Below are 18,095 nucleotides of genomic sequence, written 5' to 3'. Positions count from 1 at the left end.
TTTTGTAGTCTGGTCTCCAAGACCGTTTCCATAGTTAACCCGTTGAATCCGGGAACGCATCTCTGTCATTTTTTGATTTCTTTGGCTATTCAAAAATAGCAGATATACAAGCTCATGGTGCCGCGCTATGAGCTTGTAGATCTACTATTTTTGGGGAAAAAAATTGAAAATGTGTGCAAATCTTTGAATATGTTTTTAAAGCGGATATTTGTAATTCAAATTGCCTCTGGGGGGTCCCTGGAACTAAATATTTTACAAATGTTTAGAAATATATATTCAAGATTTTCAAGATTTTTCAAAAATAGCCCAAAGAAATCTTAAAATGACACACGGATGCGTTTCCCGGATTGAACGGGTTAAGAACTGGTTGCATTGATTGGTGGGAGGCGCCGCCCCAACCGCAATGATTCTGGTGTCATCCTCAGTTGCCTGGTGACGGGGTTTCTGAGGCCATCGATCAGGGGGGGGCAGATTAGGGGGGGTGGAATGGGGTGGGGGGGGGGGGGGGGGGCACGGCAGGGATATAAAGGCAAGTTGATAGGTGCTCGGTCAATCCAGGGTATACACAAAATCCATGGTGTAGGCTACAGCTGAGGGGCTTAAAGCAGGGGCATTCAGGATGGCACATCCTCCTCTCATTCAACGGAGGCATCCGGCCTCTCTCATCATTGGCAGCCTTAAACTTGACCGCTTAAATCATATATTTAGTTATATCTCCAATAAAAAATGGTCGATCCACAGCTCACAACATGATGCATTGTAAAGCTTGTCGATTGTTCGCCTACGTTTGCCAAACGTTTGTCTATTATGATAGGGTTTATTTATACTCCATCGGTGCATCGCGCCTCATTGTTAGCTTGGAAATCTGTTCTTTTGAGCATTAGAAATGTAACGTTTAAAACTCAAAGCATTCGCTACCTAATCCTAATCCCCCTTTTTTTACCTTTACTTCTATAGCCTTTAAACTATTTTTTCCTTATAAAGTCGTTTTTATTTTGTTGCTGTTTTGTAAAGCGACCTTGAGTACTCAGAAAAGCGCTATATATATATAAATGGTATGTATATTATTATCATTATTAACTGTAGTAGAGGCAAACATGTCTCTCGGTCTGCGTGACGTGAATGTCGCAATGTCGCAGGTGTCAATAATAGATGACCACTCGAACTTGCATGAGGAGTGGAGTGGTTGTAGAGTAGAGTATGTGGAGTGAGAGAGCTGGGACTGGCCAGTGATCCGTGCATACTAAAAAGGACTCTGGCAGAGAGAGAGAGAGAGAGAGAGAGAGAGAGAGAGAGAGAGAGAGAGAGAGAGAGAGAGAGAGAGAGAGAGCGAGACGGTCAGCGAGGTGAATGCGAGCGGTTGTTTGCTGCAGTGCTGATTGCGCGACACCTCAGCCGTGACCTCATCAGCCCTGCACTGAGGGGAGGCTATATAGCGCTGGCTGAATGAATAACGGCACATCTCACGGCGTGTGGGCGGTGAAGAGAGGCGGCATGAAAGCACATGCAGAAGTACAGTTCGACTGCGGGGAGTTGGGTGATGTCCAGTGGTGGAAAAAGTACTCATTATACAGAATGTCCCATTTCACAAGTTTTCAAAAAAAATGTAATAGCAGATGCGATGCGACGCATTGCGAGCTTGTAGATCTGCTATTTTCAAATGGCTGATATGTATATAAGGCTGAAGTGGTTAATGTATGTTTTGTAATAATAATACAAATCTACAAAGTAACTAGTAACTAAAGTTTTCAAATGATTGTAGTGGAGTAAAAGTAGAACTTCGGTCTCCCCTTGTGGGAGATCCGGGTTCAAATCCCGGGCAGGACATGAAACGTACAGATTGCAGCTTTAGAATAGAAACAAAGAATAATGATATCAAAGTCGCCCAAGTACTATGGTGTGTTACTATTATTCTCTCAATAAAGTTGTTTCTTTTGTTCTGCCTATGTAAAGCGACTTTGAGTACAGAGAAAAGTGCTATACAAATTGGATGTATTATAAATAGATGCTGATACCTGTCTTTTTTTTTGGTAGCGTTTCTCAATACCCTGATAGAGCGATAGAGCATAACAGGCACACACACACGCACGCACGCACGCACGCACGCACGCACGCACACACACACACACACACACACACACACACACACACAGATTGATGAAGAGACATGGATATATCCATCCTGATGTCGATAATGTCCATGATGGGCTAATTTCCATGCTAGCAGTAAATACCCGCGGCTGATGTACTAGCCTCATGTGCAGCCATTGATTGTCATTCAATATTCTCCCCCCAAAGGCATTCTGGGAAAAGGAGTTTGATTGATGTCCGCGTGGGTAATACCATTCATTCACTCTGATTAACATTCTGGACATCTGGAGGCCCACGGCCGCACAAGAAAGAGACATACAGATGCTTTGTCACGCACGCACACACGCGCGCACACACACACACACACACACACACAGTGGTGTAAAGTAACTAAATACATTTACTCAAGTACTGTACAATGTTGAGGTATTTTTACTTTACTGGAGTATTTCCAATTTTCAGTACTTCTTCTACTCCATTACATCTCAGAGGCAAATATTATACTTTTACGCCACTACAAGTATTTGAAAACTTTAGTTACTAGTTACTTTGCAGATATAAATGATTACATTATAAAACACACACATTAACCACTTTAGTCCTATTCCATACATCGCGACGCGTTGTGAGCTTGTAGATCTGTTATTTTCAAACATTTTAGTACTTTTACTTTTGGTACTTTAAGTATATTTTGATGCCAATACTTTTGTACTTTTACTCAAGTAACATTTTGAACGCCAGACTTTTACTTGTAACAGAGTACTTCTACATTTCAGTATTGATACTTTTACTTTCTCTTTTTCCACCACTGCATACACACACAAACAGGGCCCTTCTCTAGTGCAGCGGCTCTCCAACTTTTTTATGTCAAGGACCTTCAAGTTCACATGGATTTGGGCCGTGGACCCCCATCTGAAAACATATTGCGCCAGGAACCCCCCACACACGATTTGTGTTGTCAAAATGTTCCAAAAGTATTCCACATTTTTCACAAGATAAATAGCCGATCTACAGGCTCACAAACGCGTTTGCCGATGTGTATTGGGTTAAAGTGGTTAAACTGATGCTATACATTTATGCTGTCTTAACTCATTTTGTCATATACAGTACTAACCCCCTCAAGAACCTCTTGGGTGCTTAACCCCAATTTGAGAGCCACTGGGTTAAGGCATGTATTTAGGCTACGGTCTCGCACAACACACGCTCACACACACACACACGCATGCTCGCACACGCACACACACACACACACACACACACACGCGCGCGTGCGCACACGCACACGAGCAGGGCCCCTCTCTAGTGTGTACACAATATCTATGACTCCTTCCTGCTGGTTATTCTGTTTTGACACCCCCCCCCCCAAGCCCCCCTCCCCCCCCCCCCTCTCTCTCTCTCTCTCTCTTGGTCTGTTTCAGGAAGTTGTAACAGTGGTGTTTCTTGATGGGACAGAGATAGGGGGGGCCTCCAGTGCGGCCCAAGGCAGCCCTTGGGTGGCAAATGTCTATTTGCAGCTGGCAGGGTACAGAGAGCAGGAAGGGAAACCGTTTCCTGTCCCCATGGACGTGCAAGGGCGGTTTGTATCTGTAGAGGGGGGGGGGGGGGGGGGCGGCTGCAAACGGAGATTAGTTTACACACACACACGCACACACGCGCACACACACACACACACACACACACACACACACACACACACACACACACACACACTCCAAAGGAGCAGGGGGGTATGGAGAGACGAGAGGGAGGGAAAGATACGACGGACATGGGGGGCGAGAAAAGGCCAGTTATCGCGAAAGAGAGGTGCAAAGACAGAGAGACTTGAGAGGTTATAGCGAGAGAAGTAACAGACAGAGGGGAAAGGCATGCTGAGAGCGTACACTCTTCAGTCGGCCGATCAAAAGATGCTAAGAGATAAAGGATGGAGGGGTGGCGGGGTGGAATAATGAATGGAACTGGGAGCACTCAAGGCCAGTTTTGCACAGTAGCGGTTCCCAAAGTGGGGTCCGGACCGGGGACCCCCAGGGGTCCTTGACGGGGACCCACACACCGACACACACCGACCCGCACACACACGACTGCACTTGCACAATAGGGACAATTTTATCTACCTTCTTCAGGGATGCCTTCTCTATACGTTTGATCCCTGCCTACGCACCGGTCTCTGAGCCGATCAGGTGTGCATAAGACTTTGGTTCCTGTTAAAGGGATAGTTCACACCCAAAATGACTTTTTTTCTATCGATTAGTCACCCCATGGGGACTTGAATTATATATATTTTTTTTGTCACATTCCTAAGCCAATAATTTGATTACCGGCAGCTACCGGAACCGCTGCCTACCGGTCCGCTGGTCGTCAAATTATTGGCTTAGGAATGTGACAAAAAAAATAAACATGGGTTGACTAATCGATAGAAAAAAACGTATTTTTTTGGGTGAACTATCCCTTTAATAGAGCATCAAAATCAGCTTAACCACTTTAACCCTATATGGGGGGTCCCTCGCACAAACAAATATTTTCAGATGGGGGGTCTGCGGCCAAATACATATTCTTCTTGACATGAAAAGGTATGAGAACCACTGTTTGCACAGTATGTATACGAGGGTGGCAGGAAAACACACGCAGCGCTTCCTCACATACTGTAGGTGAAACAACATGGAGTTTACTTTCATGTCAAGGAGAATATATGCCGATGTCACAATCCACTGTTTGTTGGGAAACAGTAGCCGCAGCCTGTGAGGATCATGTACCGCTTTGCACAGCAGAGGAAACCACATGTTTCTGTTTGTTTTCTTACGGATACCACATCGTAAAATTCCAGAGGGTTGCATTAACTCGGAGAGTGTACAAATAAGGGTCATATGTAATACCGTACTGTATGTCAGTGGTTCTCAAAGTGGGGTCTGGGGACCCCACAAGGGTCCTTTAGGGGGTTCCAGGGGGTCCCCAGTAAAATGAGTTAAAGGGATAGTTCACCCCCAAAAAAACTTTTTTCTTATCGATTAGTCACCCCATTTCTTTGTTTTTGTCGCATTCCTAAGCCGATAATTTGATGACCAGCGGACCGGTAGGCAGCGGTTCCGGTAGGAGACACAAAGGAGACTCTTTGTGTCTCCTACCGGAACCGCTGCCTACCGGTCATCAAATTATTGGCTTAGGAATGCAACAAAAACAAAACAATATACATGAATTCAAGTCTCTATGGCGTGACTAATCGATAGAAAAAAAGTCATTTGGGGGGTGAAATATCCCTTTAATATAGCATAAAAATGCAGTTTTAACTATTCAAACCTATTACACAGTCGGCTATTCTAAACAGCTATTTCCGATTATAGGTTTGAAAACTCTTCTCTAACGGGAGTCCCACCTATTGTTTTCAGAAGGGGGGTCCGCGGCCAAATACGTATCAATTTGGCGGGGTCCTCAACACCAGAAGGTTTGAGAACACACGCCTGTATGTAATATACACGCTCTCTGATCAAACATCGTTTATCCCGCGAGTCACACTTCTTGTGTGAGTCCCTAGAACCTATCATGCTGTAACCTAGGCGCAGCATCATGGACAATGACGAGACAGAGAGAGGGTGTTGTTTCCAAATCCCATGCGTTGCTGTTATGATAGCTGCCCACTAGCTCCAAAACACAACAATGTATCATTGTGTCAGAACGCATAGTTTAACCCATTCAAGTCTGTGTCATTTTAGATTTTTTAGCTACAATAACCGTTATTTTATACTTTGGCTATTCAAAAATACCAGATATAAAAGCTCATAGTGCGGCACCGAGTGCCGTGCTATGAGCTTGTATATCTGCATTTTTTTTTTTTAATCTGAAAATGTGTGCAAATCTATATGAATATATATTTTTTTAAAGGGCACATTTTTGACTCAAATCTTTGTGGGGGGTCCCTGGAACACATTTTCTTTCAGATGGGGGTCCGCGGCCAAATACATATAATTCTGGTGGTACTTGACATGAAAACGTTTGACAACCACTGAGATATATAGCAACATACGTGTTTTTTTCAGAAAACTGTTAGGATTTAGAAGACATTCGTGGACGCGTTCCCGGATTCAATGGGTTAAAGGCCTGCCTTGTTTTCATTGCTTTGTTCGCATGCTTCCTGCTCCAAACTTCTGCCTTTTGCCAGATGTGAAAAGCCGCCGCATAACAAATGCCGGAAGGGTGTGGGTCCGCGTGTGTGCGTCCAAGTGTTGCGTGTGTAATAAATACATACGCGTACAGTATCATGTGTGTATGTATGTGTGGCGGTTGTGTGTTGAAATGTATACGGGACCGTCTGGATCATGTTGGCATGTAGCCTACTGTATGGTATGAGCATTCCTCCGTATGTGTGTGTGTGCGTGCGTGCGTGCGCGTGCGCGTGTTTGCATTCTTCTGTAATTACATTGCAAACAGACGGCTGGGTATTTGATTTTCAAAATGTAATAAAGGATATTATATTATTTTTCAGTATTCCCTCTCTCTCTCTCTCTGTGTCTCTCTCTCTGTCTCTCTCTCTCTCTCTCTCTCTCTCTCTCTCTACCATATACAGAACAGCATAATATAAACATGCTCTCTCTGTCACACCAACACACACATTCTTAAACAGTCCCTGAATGTCATCTGAATGAATGAGATATGAGAGCATGTGATGAAGTGCATTGTGTAACAGGGACACATCGTTCTCCACAAAAACACTTCAGGGCGTGAGTGTGTGTGCGAGCGTGTGTGTGTGTGTGTGTGTGTGTGTGTGTGTGTGTGTGTGTGTGTGTGTGTGTGTGTGTGTGTGTGTGTGTGTGTGTGTGTGTGTGTGTGTGTGTGTGTGTGTGTGGAAAAGAGAGAGAGAGAGAGAGAGAGAGAGAGAGAGAGAGAGAGGGCAGGGTACATTTCTGTCTATCTGCATTGCTGAAATCAGGAGACTCACTTCCTGTTGTTACCCAGAATCGTAGGGTGTCAGCCAGAGGTTCGGGGAATATGACGTGTTAAAAGTACCGTATAACAGCAACAACAGTTTTACAAAGGAAAGTGGCAGCTAGCTAAGCATCTGAACAACGTTTACAAAGGTCTGTGTGATAATTGTTGAGTAGTGTGAAGTGGGTGAAGGCCTTTTGCAGTGGCCTTCATTGGGACATTTGCCAGAAATAGCAGATCCACACACTCATACAAACACACATTGAAAATGCAACACAATGTGAGCTTGTAGACCCACTATTTCTGGTGTAGAAGGAAACAAGAGCAGACCAAGTACAGAGCCAACACCAAGGTCCGTTTCCCTAAGTATAGAGAGTGGTTAAATCATGGATGTATGAACATTAGCTTACACGTTGAAAGTCATAGTTATAGCTAAACGATGCTAACGATGACATTAAAACTTGCCAGTTCTACTCCTCTCTTTTCCTTTTTTTCTCCCCCAGTTTTCCCCCGTTTTCTCAAAGTAACGAAAAGTTGGTACACATAGGAGCAGTGGTGTAAAGTAACTAACTACATGTACTCAAATACTGTACTTAAGTAACATTTTGAGGTATTTTCTTTACTTTCTTAAGTATTTACAATTTTCAATATTTTTACTTCTACTACATTACATCTCAGAGGAAAATATTGTACTTTGACTTCACTTCAATTATATGAAAACTTTAGTTACTAGTTACTTAATTACGTAGATTTTAATTACACACTAACCACTTCAGCCCTATATATATTTAGGCCGTTTGAAAATAGCAGATCTACAAGCTCACAATGCGTCGCGATGCGACACATTGTGAGCTTGTAGCTATTTTGTAGCTTGTAGCTATTTTCAAAATATTGTGCATACATTTTGAACTTGTGAAATAGGACATTCTGCACAATGAGTACTTTTACTTTTGGTACTTTAAGTATATTTTGATGCCGATACTTTTGTACTTTTTACTCAAGCACAATTCGAATATGGGACTTCTACTTGCAACGGGGTATTTCTACATCGCAGTATTGACACTTTTACTTCTTCCACCACTGCATAGGAGCATTCCCAACACCCAGGTCTCTGGTAAATCAATCCCCCAATGCAAATAAGGGCCATTCCCTCACTGCCTGTGGCTATGAAGAAGACACCAGCTCTGTTCACCCACTGTGTGAAGAGAGAGGGAGGAGAGAAGGCTTCAGGGTTGCCATGTCTGCTTATTTATAAGCGACTTTGGGCTTGTTTTACTGTAAAGTTGCTTGTAAATAATGGTAGTTTGCGGGTTGCGTTTTTTTGGGGGGTTTGTTTCTTAAGTGTAGACTTTGCTTATTTGGGATTGTTTCCTAATGTTGTTTAAGCCAGTGGTTCTCAAACATTTTCATGTCTAGGAGCCCCACTAATACATAATATGTATTTGTGGGGCAAACACATAATAACAAATAGCAAATACATAATAACAAATACATAATATGTATTTGTCCTGTGGACCCCCATCTGAAAATACTTTGCGCCAGGGACCCCCGTACCAGATTTGTGTTGTTAAAATGTTTCAAAAATATTCAACAATTTGTCACTTTTTTCCAGACTTAAAAAAAAAATTGTAGATCTACAAGCTCACAATTAACACGTTGCATGGTGCTTGTAGATCGGCTATTTTCTCATAGTCGATGTAATACCTGTAGGTTTAAAGAGGCCTATGGTCGCTTCTTTTGGGCTTGTTTCCATAGACCTGGCTGCTTATTTCTATATTTTATTATTCAAAATCTGGCAACGGTGCCGGGATAACAGCCACAGTCAGCCACACATCCTCCACATTACCGGCTCTCTGTGCTACAAGAGGCAGCAGGTGAAAGCCAGTTCCGTTTTCTAGAAAACAATTTTGCTTGAAGAGATGCTCACAGTTTCACCCGCAAACCGCAGGAATTTGAAAAAGTATTTGCACACCGTTGCAGCACTTCACCCCCAGTCACTTCAGCAAGGGTTTCAAACCAAAGCAAGCGCGCCGGCATGAAAAATTCGGGGGACATTAGCTTGGGGGGGGGGGGGTTCGAGGGTGACGTCATGACGTTCACTGTCAGTTTTGGCGTAGCTCGAAGAATATACAAATGTAACCAAATGGACTCCTCGGAATTTAATTAACTAACTATAAGCACAAAGTAGCTCTGGATAAAGAACAGATTGTAAATGTTAAAGTAATTCAGACTTTCTATTTAAGGGACATTTAAGGGGCTTTATACTGATACTGACTATAGTGAAAGTTAGAAGAACTGAAGATGAAACATTGCATTTCAATAAACATCACATACTGTAGTAATAAGGAAGTCAGAATAAATATTAGGTTAGATATTATACACATAGAGCTCTTCACAATCACGGACCCAAACCCTAATGTAACCTGAAATTGGTTCCGAGATCCGAGTGGAGCCGACATAAAAACAAGAAAAAAGAAAGACGCATCCGGACGGCACCCATTATTTGTTCTAACACAATGCAGGCGAGATGTCAGTGGTAGCCTACTCCATGCCTACAATAAGAGACATTGACAATGACATTGAACTGCATGTTTTCACCTCGATTAATAAGGGATCGGATCCATGATCACACATGCCACACCGGTGCACTTTGATTCCACGGAGGTATACAGTTTGATAGAGTGCACTCTCGGCTCTCACTTTAACCCTATTATGGCCTGAGGTTCCGATTCTACAAATGTCTTCTAAATCCTAACAGTTTTTTGAAAAAAACATAATGTTGCTATGTCAGTGGTTCTCAAACGTTTTCATGTGAAGGACCCCAAAATGTATATGTATTTGGCCGCGGACCCCCATCTCAAAATATTTTGTTCCAGGGACCCCCATAAGCAAAGATTCAAGTTAAAAATGTTCGCTTTAAAACAATATATATTCAAAGATTTGCACACATTTTCACGATTTTTCAAAAATAGCAGATCTACAAGCTCATAGCCGCGCTGCCAAAGTGTAAAATAATGCTTTTTAGCTCAAAAATTTAAAAATTACACAGATGCGTTCCAGGTCTTAATGGGTTAACTGACGGAGGAACAACTTTGTTCCCCCATTGGCTGCAGTAATCTGATCCCTGGTCAGTCAGTCTATCATAGCAGCAGTTTGATTCTAGCAGCCCGAGCCCCGCGGGCATCTAACTTCTTTCACACCCACAGCCAGCCAGCCAGCATGCACAGATCAGCTATTTGTTGGGTGGTTAGCTTGTCTGACATCTCGTTGAGGAGTTGAGAGAGCAACTGCACGGTCAGCGGAACGGTCATTGCGGCGAGAGGCAAGCGTGCGGCCAATGCACGACGACGCAGCGCAAAACACAATGGTGGGAAAAGTACTCAAATTTTTTACTTAAGTAAAAGTATTCAATACTGCAATGTAGAAATACTCTGTTACAAGTAAAAGGCCTGTGTTCAGAATGTTACTTGAGTAAAAGTACAAAAGTATTGGCATCAAAACATACTTAAAGTGCCAAAAGTAAAAGTACAAAAAGCTCACAACGCGTCGCATTGTGAGCTTGTAGATCAGCTATTTTCAAATAGCCTATGTATAAAATAGGGCTAAAGTGGTTAATGTATGTTTTATAATATGATCATTTATATCTTCAAAGTAACTAGTAAATAAAGTTTTCAAATAATTGTAGTGGAGTAAAAGTACAATATTTGCTTCTGAGATGTAGTGGAGTAGAAGTAAAAGACAATAGACAATTGTATAGACAATTGGAAATACTCCAGTAAAGTAAAAGTACCTCAATATTTGCACTTAAGTACAGTACTTGAGTAAATGTACTTAGTTACTTTACACCACTGCGCCTGTGGAAGTTCACATGCTCCCGACCAACCACCACCGTAGTCTATATATAAACTGAGACACAAAACACTTCAATCATGTTTGTTTTCCTGGTGGAGTAGCGTATAGGTGATGAAAGCCCACCCAGTGATGCGTACAGTCACATGCGCTATACATGCACGTCTCCCTCCCCACACGATTAGATAAACACTGCAGCGTGACAGAATAACAGTTTACAGTCAGTAACAACAAACTGGCCATCGAAACTAGGGTGGTGTATAACCAAAGACATCTTTTCCTGTGCAGGTGCACGATACCACTCTTTTTTTCTTTCAGTTGCTCGTTTTCGGATCCCAGCTTCCTCAGAGAAAGCAAGGCATGCCAAACACCCTACAAATCACCGCCTCTCCATCATCATCTTTACCATCAATGGCCACCCCTGATGCATCAGCCATATTACCCTGTGTTTCAACCAACATGTCTGTCCCTCCCAGGATGATTACATTCCACCCCGCCGTTAGATGCATGGCCTTTCCCCTCTCTCTCCTTCCTCTCCTCCTCTCGCCCAAATACATCCTCCTCTACCTCGCTCTGTAGGCCTATACCTCTCTCTCCTTTGCTTCATCCCCCCCCCCCTCCCCTCATGAGAGACACTGACAGGTTGAGATTACACAGCGATCTCTGGCCTCTGGTGGCATGTGTGTGGGTGTGGGTGTGTGTGTGTGCCTGTGTGTGTGTGTGTGTGTGTGTGTGTGTGTGTGTGTGTGTGTGTGTGTGTGTGTGTGTGTGTGTGTGTGTGTGTGTGTGTGTGTGTGTGTGTGTGTGTGTGTGTGTGTGTGTGTGTGTGTGTACGTGTGTGTGCGTGTACATGTGTGCGTGTGCGTGTGCGTGTGCATGTGTGTGTGAGAGAGAGAGAAAGAGAGAGAGGTGGGTAGGCTGGGGAGTACAGTGGAGCGTATGATGGCGACCATTCAGTGGCTGTCTGAGCAGCTGTTCCCTTCTAATGGATCGTTTTCACTGGGCTCGTTTCTGACAGGTAAATGCAGCAGACGGTAATAATGTTCTTTTTGGGTGCGTTCCATAATATTAATGTTTCTGTGTACCAGCAGCATCGAGTTGACTGTGTGCAGGCACTGTCCATTCTGGTGCACAGCAACACCCAAATGAAACCCACCACACACAATTAATGTAATTACCTCCAGCTGTGATTACCTGTCAAAATGACCACTGTGAACAAACGGTCTATTACTTTTGCTTTATTTTCCTCTCCTGCGGGTTAATTATTGATATAATCATATCCCCCAAACCATGCTCTTCTCATCTCTCCACTTCCTCTTCTTGATAATTATTAGCCCCGGTTCTTCCACCTTGATAGTGACCGCGCCACCTTTTCGGCATAAATCAGCTCTCTTCACAAAAGGATCCAATTAAGGCTGACTGCCCTAACAAGTGTCACACTGGGGCGGGCTGTGGTGTAAGGGGGTTTCACTGCAGGTGTTGGAAGTGATGTTAAATGTCAAGGGCGTGTGCGACCGAGGCGACCGAAGTGATAGTGGCACTGCAGCAAGGGAGGATGGGGAGAGTGTTCTTTTTTTTTTAAATCTCTACCACTGTTAGCGTTCCGAATCTTAGAGAGAAACCTGAGTGCCCGCAACATCATAAAACCAATAGGTGCATGGCCATGGAATATAACGTGAAGAGAAAAAAAAGCCAGCACACTGTAATGTCCCTTTCAAAAGATTTGCTACACAAGCAATGCAAAAAAAGCATTCTGAATGCTCCAAATCCTCTAGTTTTCCTGCCGTATGTTTTTCAAGTTAACCCATTCAAACGCATCTGTGTCATTTTAAGACTTCTTTGGCTATTAAAAAATAGCAGATCTACAAGCTCATAGCACGGCACCGAGTGCCGCGCTATGAGCTTGTAGATCTGCTATTTCTGAAAAATCCTGAAAATGTGTGCAAATCTTTGAATATATAAGTGAACATTTGTAACTCAAATCTTTGCTTCTGGGGGTGACTGGAACAAAATATTTTGAGATGGGCGTCCGCGGCCAAATACATATCATACTTTTTTTCCCTAAATCCTAACAGTATGTTGCTATGGATAAAGAACCATCTGACATATTGGACTTTGCACTAATCGATCCACGACGACACACATTTGTTTGAACGGTATACAGTAGGCTGCCAAATGTGACGCTATTGTCGATGGCTGGCTCTGAATCTCCCCTATATTGACCAATTCAGAGCAAACAGATGCTGGCTAAACTGTGCGTGTTTAATCGTCGGATAACAAGTGCAGTTGTTCGGCGGTGTGCTTGGCTCTTTGTGCATGCCGGCCACGCCACAAATGAGCCAGGATCTGACCTCGGGGTCGGACCCCATGCTGTGTAACTTCTCTGGAGAAGATCTAAAACTCCTCCTCTCCCTGGGCTGCTGATACTGCAGCTGTTCCGGGGGCTTTGAAACCACCATATGGGGTTAGGCCAGGCATGACTTGCATGTAAAAAATATGTCAGCTGAGGGCGGATAAATGATTGCCGGCAATGCAGTGGTGTAAAGTAACTAAGTACATTTACTCAAGTACTGTACTTAAGTGCAATTTTGAGGTATTTTTTTACTTTACTGGAGTATTTCCAATTTTCAGTACTTTTACTTCTACTCATCCTCTACTCATCTACTCTCCACTACATCTCAGAGGCAAATATTGTACTTTTACTCCACTACAATTATTTGAAAACTTTGGTTGCTAGTTACTTTGTAGATTTGGATTATTATTACAAAACATACATTACCCACTTCAGCCCTATATAGATTTCGGCCATTTGAAAATGGCCGATCTACAAGCTCACAATGTGTCGTGCTGCGACGCATTGTGAGCTTGTAGACCTGCTATTTTTTTTACATTTGAAAACTTGTGAAATGGGACATACTGCATACTTTTGGTACTTTAAGTACATTTTAATACCAATACTTTGGTACTTTTACTCGAGCAAATTTTGAATTCCGGACTTTACTTTTACAGAGTATTTCTACATTGCAGAATTGATACTTTAGGGCGCGCTCCCACCAAGAGTTGGCTGGCCGCTGTTAAACGCAGGTTGTGCGCGGCCACAGTTTTTTGCAGCCAGCGGATTCTAAAAAACGGGAGTGTCGCGCCTGTCACTCACTTTCAGGAGCCTCCCCGTAGCCCGCACCGCCTGTGCCTGCTGCCTTGAGCACCATGTTGCTTCCTGAGTCTTGAGACGGTCCGCCTTCGACTCACCCGATTGGACAGAGGGAGAAAATCAGCGCCTGCCTCCAGCAGTTTTATGCTTAGTCGCGGAGAGCAGATAAACGCAAGGTCTGCGCGACTAGCGGAAAAATCTGCTCTTGCGTGAATCAACGCATTTGCATTGACAATGCATTGGCAGATTCTGCAAACAGCGGCCAGCCAACTCTTGGTGGGAGCGTGCCCTTACACAGTAAAACAGTTGAGTGCTTTTTCCACCACTGGAAACCACCATATGAGGGCGGCCAGGCATGACTTGCATGTAAAAATCCGTACAGGGCGGATAAAATGATTGGCGGCATGAGGGGGGCCGCCACACAGGCCGAATAATCAAGAGGCCCCAACGCTCAAAGACATTCCTATAATCCCCGCCACTATGTGGTCGAGGGGAGAAAATCACCTCAAAGCCGCGTGTCAGACTGACCGAGCACACATCTCTCCAGACAGCAGGTAATGAGGGTGACAGAGCGGCAGATTGATTGGAAACAAAGTGTGCCAGAGGATTTTTTTTCATGTGGACCTCTCTCCCTTTTGTTTTATTCATCACCCATGTGGCACAAAATCGAGATACTAGCCAGAAGGCGACCCTCCACTCAACACATCATTGCATCGTGACCAGTGGTGGAAAGTACATGTACTCGAGTGCTGTACTTAAGTACAATTTTGAGGTGTTTGTACTTTACTCGAGTATTTCCAATTTTCCAATATTTTTACTTCTACTCCACTCCATCTCAGAGGCAAATATTGTACTTTTACTCCACTACAATTATTTGAAAACTTTAGTTACTTGATTTTGATTATTATTACAAAACAGTAACACTTAACACTAACCACTTCAGCCCTATTTGCATTTCGGCCATTTGAAAATAGCCGAGCTACATGTAGATCTGCTATTTTCAAAAGATTTGTATACATTTGAAAACTCGAAATGGGACATTTTGTATAAGGAGTACTTTTACTTTTGGTACTTTAGGTACATTTTGATGCAAATAGTTTTACTCTTTTACTCAAGCACATTTTGAATTCCGGACTTTTACATTTTTTACTTTTACATTCCGGAGTATTTCTACATTGCAGTATTGATACTTTTACTTAAGTACATTTTATTTTTGTATTGATCCTGGGGGGGGGGAACAGTCGCCAAGAGGCAGCACAGCAGTTAAGAGCCAGAGTTACAGGTGAAGAGGTAAAGAGTAAGGAAAGAAAGTACTGTCGTTCGTATACAGCAGTACAAGGCAAGAAAAAGAAAACAAGAAGCGCCGTCAATACAGAACAACAGTACCTATTTAGCTTGGAAATATGTAGTGTAAGTCTAACCCAGATCAGGGTTCAATTTGTTTTAAAAAATGGGTGGGGGGAGTTCTTAACTCTATCCTTCTTCGTACGACAAAATAGGTAAATAAAAAATTAACTTTTGACAAGTATTGGCAAATTGGCCCAAACAGGGACGTCAGGGTTAATGTGGTTAACATGTATTTTTAATTAAATTGTTAAACTGTGATCATATCAAACACAAATATCAAATATATCAGACAAAAGGAAATGCATGAATTGAATTCAGTCTGACCAGATGTGGGGATAAATATCCCTACCTGCAGTACAAATGAATGACCGGGAGGGATATCAAAACCAAATCCAAAACAATCGAACCCTGTGGGAAACCAAACACCTAAACTCCAGCGCTCATCCAAAGGGGACTGTGGGGAAAGCCCTCTGGGATGTCTCTCTTCCACCCCACCCTCTCCTCTTTTTCTGCTTCAGCCCCTGACCCCCAACATTTCTGTGCGTCCTGACTCCTGGACACTCCATCCATCGTCAATTCAGAGCACCATGTGGTATGTGGTAGGGCTGCACCATTTATCGAAAGCAATCCCAAATCTACGATTCTTGAAACTTAGCAATTCATCTAATTCGTTCAATTGTTGCACCTCACCACTCTCCTCACCATTACACAAAGGGTTAAGAACAGAACCATAGTACAACCCATCTCCCCATCCTTCAGGCTCACAGAGGCACAATAAAATCTAGGAGTATGCATACCATTTAACCAAAGATATGGTACAGTCAGAGAGCAACAAAATATTATAAAATCATCCTTTTCCACAAAGAATCCATGTGATCAATTAGTTGTGAGTATTAACCGGGATTACAATATTCATAAAAAAATATCAAAATTATAATTTAAGTCCTAATCGTACAAGCATAGTGCAGTTCATTACCATAGAACCTATGGGTATATTTAACATGGTTGTTGAACGTTATAGCTAATGTAATCCTGCTATTATCCATGAGTGACATACATACCATGTCATTTTGGTTGATTATAGGGCAGTGAAGAAATACATTTGATTGAAAGACTGGTAGTTTATTTGTCAAACCAACAAAGCACTGATGGTTTCTTGGCAATAGACCACAGTAGGCTCTTCAGCTGGCACTCTAAGCAAGGCGGGGAAGGGAAAGCCCCCATGATACTACTTCTGAGCCACACAAACAGCTGTTGAATAGTCAATAGCCTTGGCTACTTTTCCAGAAAGAAAAAAGAAACACCCTGGTTTGCTTTATATAGCCTATATACTGTCATGCCATGTTTATGGTGCAAGCAAGTATCAGCTTGATTCTCTATAGTGCAGTGGTTTTCAACCATTTTCATATAAAGGTCCATTATGTATTGGGCATTTGAGCCACGGACCCATGAGATTTAGCCTCTCAGACCCAAAACTTAGACAATTTAGTTGTCCTTGGATAAGATCTTGTCCACAATTCCATGCTGTGTTGATGTAGGTACCATAGGAGAGATAACAGGCTATCAAAAATAACAATTCTTCTGTGTTCTCTAATTGTGTAGACTTCTTGTAAAAGTAGGCCTATGCAGATGTTTAACAATAATGTAACTCTTGAGAGCGTATAAATAAAACATTTGGTTTCATTTTACACTCTCGGGAGTTCAAAATCTATAAGGGTTCATTTGCATCATTTAGCTGGGGACCACTGGTTGATAACCACTGCTCTATTAGCCTATGGGCTTCTGATGCGGTCTTCACACATGTCTTCAAATTTTGTATAGCTATGACAGGATGTGCTATATATATAGCACATCATATCCTGTCATAGCTATACAAAATAAATAAATACAAAATGTCCTGGCATAGCTATAGGCTATGCGTGAATTTTGACCAAGGCGTTGCATTGTAAAACATTCCAACTTGCTTAAAGATCCCGTGGATAACTTGTATTACTTAGTGAAATAAACAACTCCCTGGCAGAGAGCAGACAGGTTGTGAAACATCAAGCATGCGCGTAAACAACCCAAAAGAGAGGAAATAACAGACAGATTAACAGACATAAACAACAAGAATATGCATGCCCTACCTTCAACAGCTTTAGAGTCCCATCCTCATCATGCTGGTCTGGTGCGATCAGCTCAGATGCTGCTGCACTACACTATCATTTAGGAATGTGTTCTGAGATGCAAATGCATTACATCACAGAAACGCCCATTTGGAAGAGAAACTGTCAAAGAGAGAGAACTAGAGCGTTCCTGTGAGAGAAGACGCGCAAATAAATAAACGCGGGTCGCAGTCGCACGATAGAGAGAAACAGACGCACTGTGGAGTTCCTGGTGCTGGTGGTATGTGTGCGTGAGGGTCTCTCTCTCTCTCTCTCTCTCTCTCTCTCTCTCTCTCTCTCTCTCTCTCTCTCTCTCTGTGTGTGTGTGTGTGTGTGTGTGTGTGTGTGTGTGTGTGTGTGTGTGTGTGTGTGTGTGTGTGTGTGTGTGTGTGTGTGTGTGTGTGTGTGTGTATTGTGTAAGCATGCGGGCGCTGGGCACAGCCCACCGCTACAAGTTGAGGATGTGTCAGTGTGTGTGTGTGTGTGTGTGTGTGTGTGTGTGTGTGTGTGTGTGTGTGTGTGTGTGTGTGTGTGTGTGTGTGTGTGTGTGTGTGCGCGCGTGTGTGTGTGCGTGTGTGCGTGCGTGCGTGCGTGCGTGC

General features: G+C 43.1%; 1 protein-coding gene across 1 annotated transcript in view; it reads right to left on the bottom strand.

Annotated features, from left to right (window-relative positions):
* LOC308102093 (RAS guanyl-releasing protein 2-like) overlaps positions 1 to 17,754 on the bottom strand; it is a 75,619-nt gene extending 57,865 nt beyond the window's left edge. The window contains exon 1 of the mRNA XM_080451693.1: positions 17,479 to 17,754. The gene's annotated coding sequence lies outside the window, so the exon portion shown is untranslated. The remainder of the gene's footprint in view (positions 1 to 17,478) is intronic.
* Between the last annotated feature and the right edge of the window lie 341 nt (positions 17,755 to 18,095).

The sequence above is a fragment of the Gymnoscopelus braueri genome (genome assembly GCF_963280865.1).
Source record: "Gymnoscopelus braueri genome assembly, chromosome: 15".
NCBI classification, from domain to species: Eukaryota; Metazoa; Chordata; class Actinopteri; order Myctophiformes; family Myctophidae; genus Gymnoscopelus; species Gymnoscopelus braueri.
Note: the sequence above shows the minus strand (reverse complement) of the source record. Positions and strands in the feature narration are given on the sequence as shown.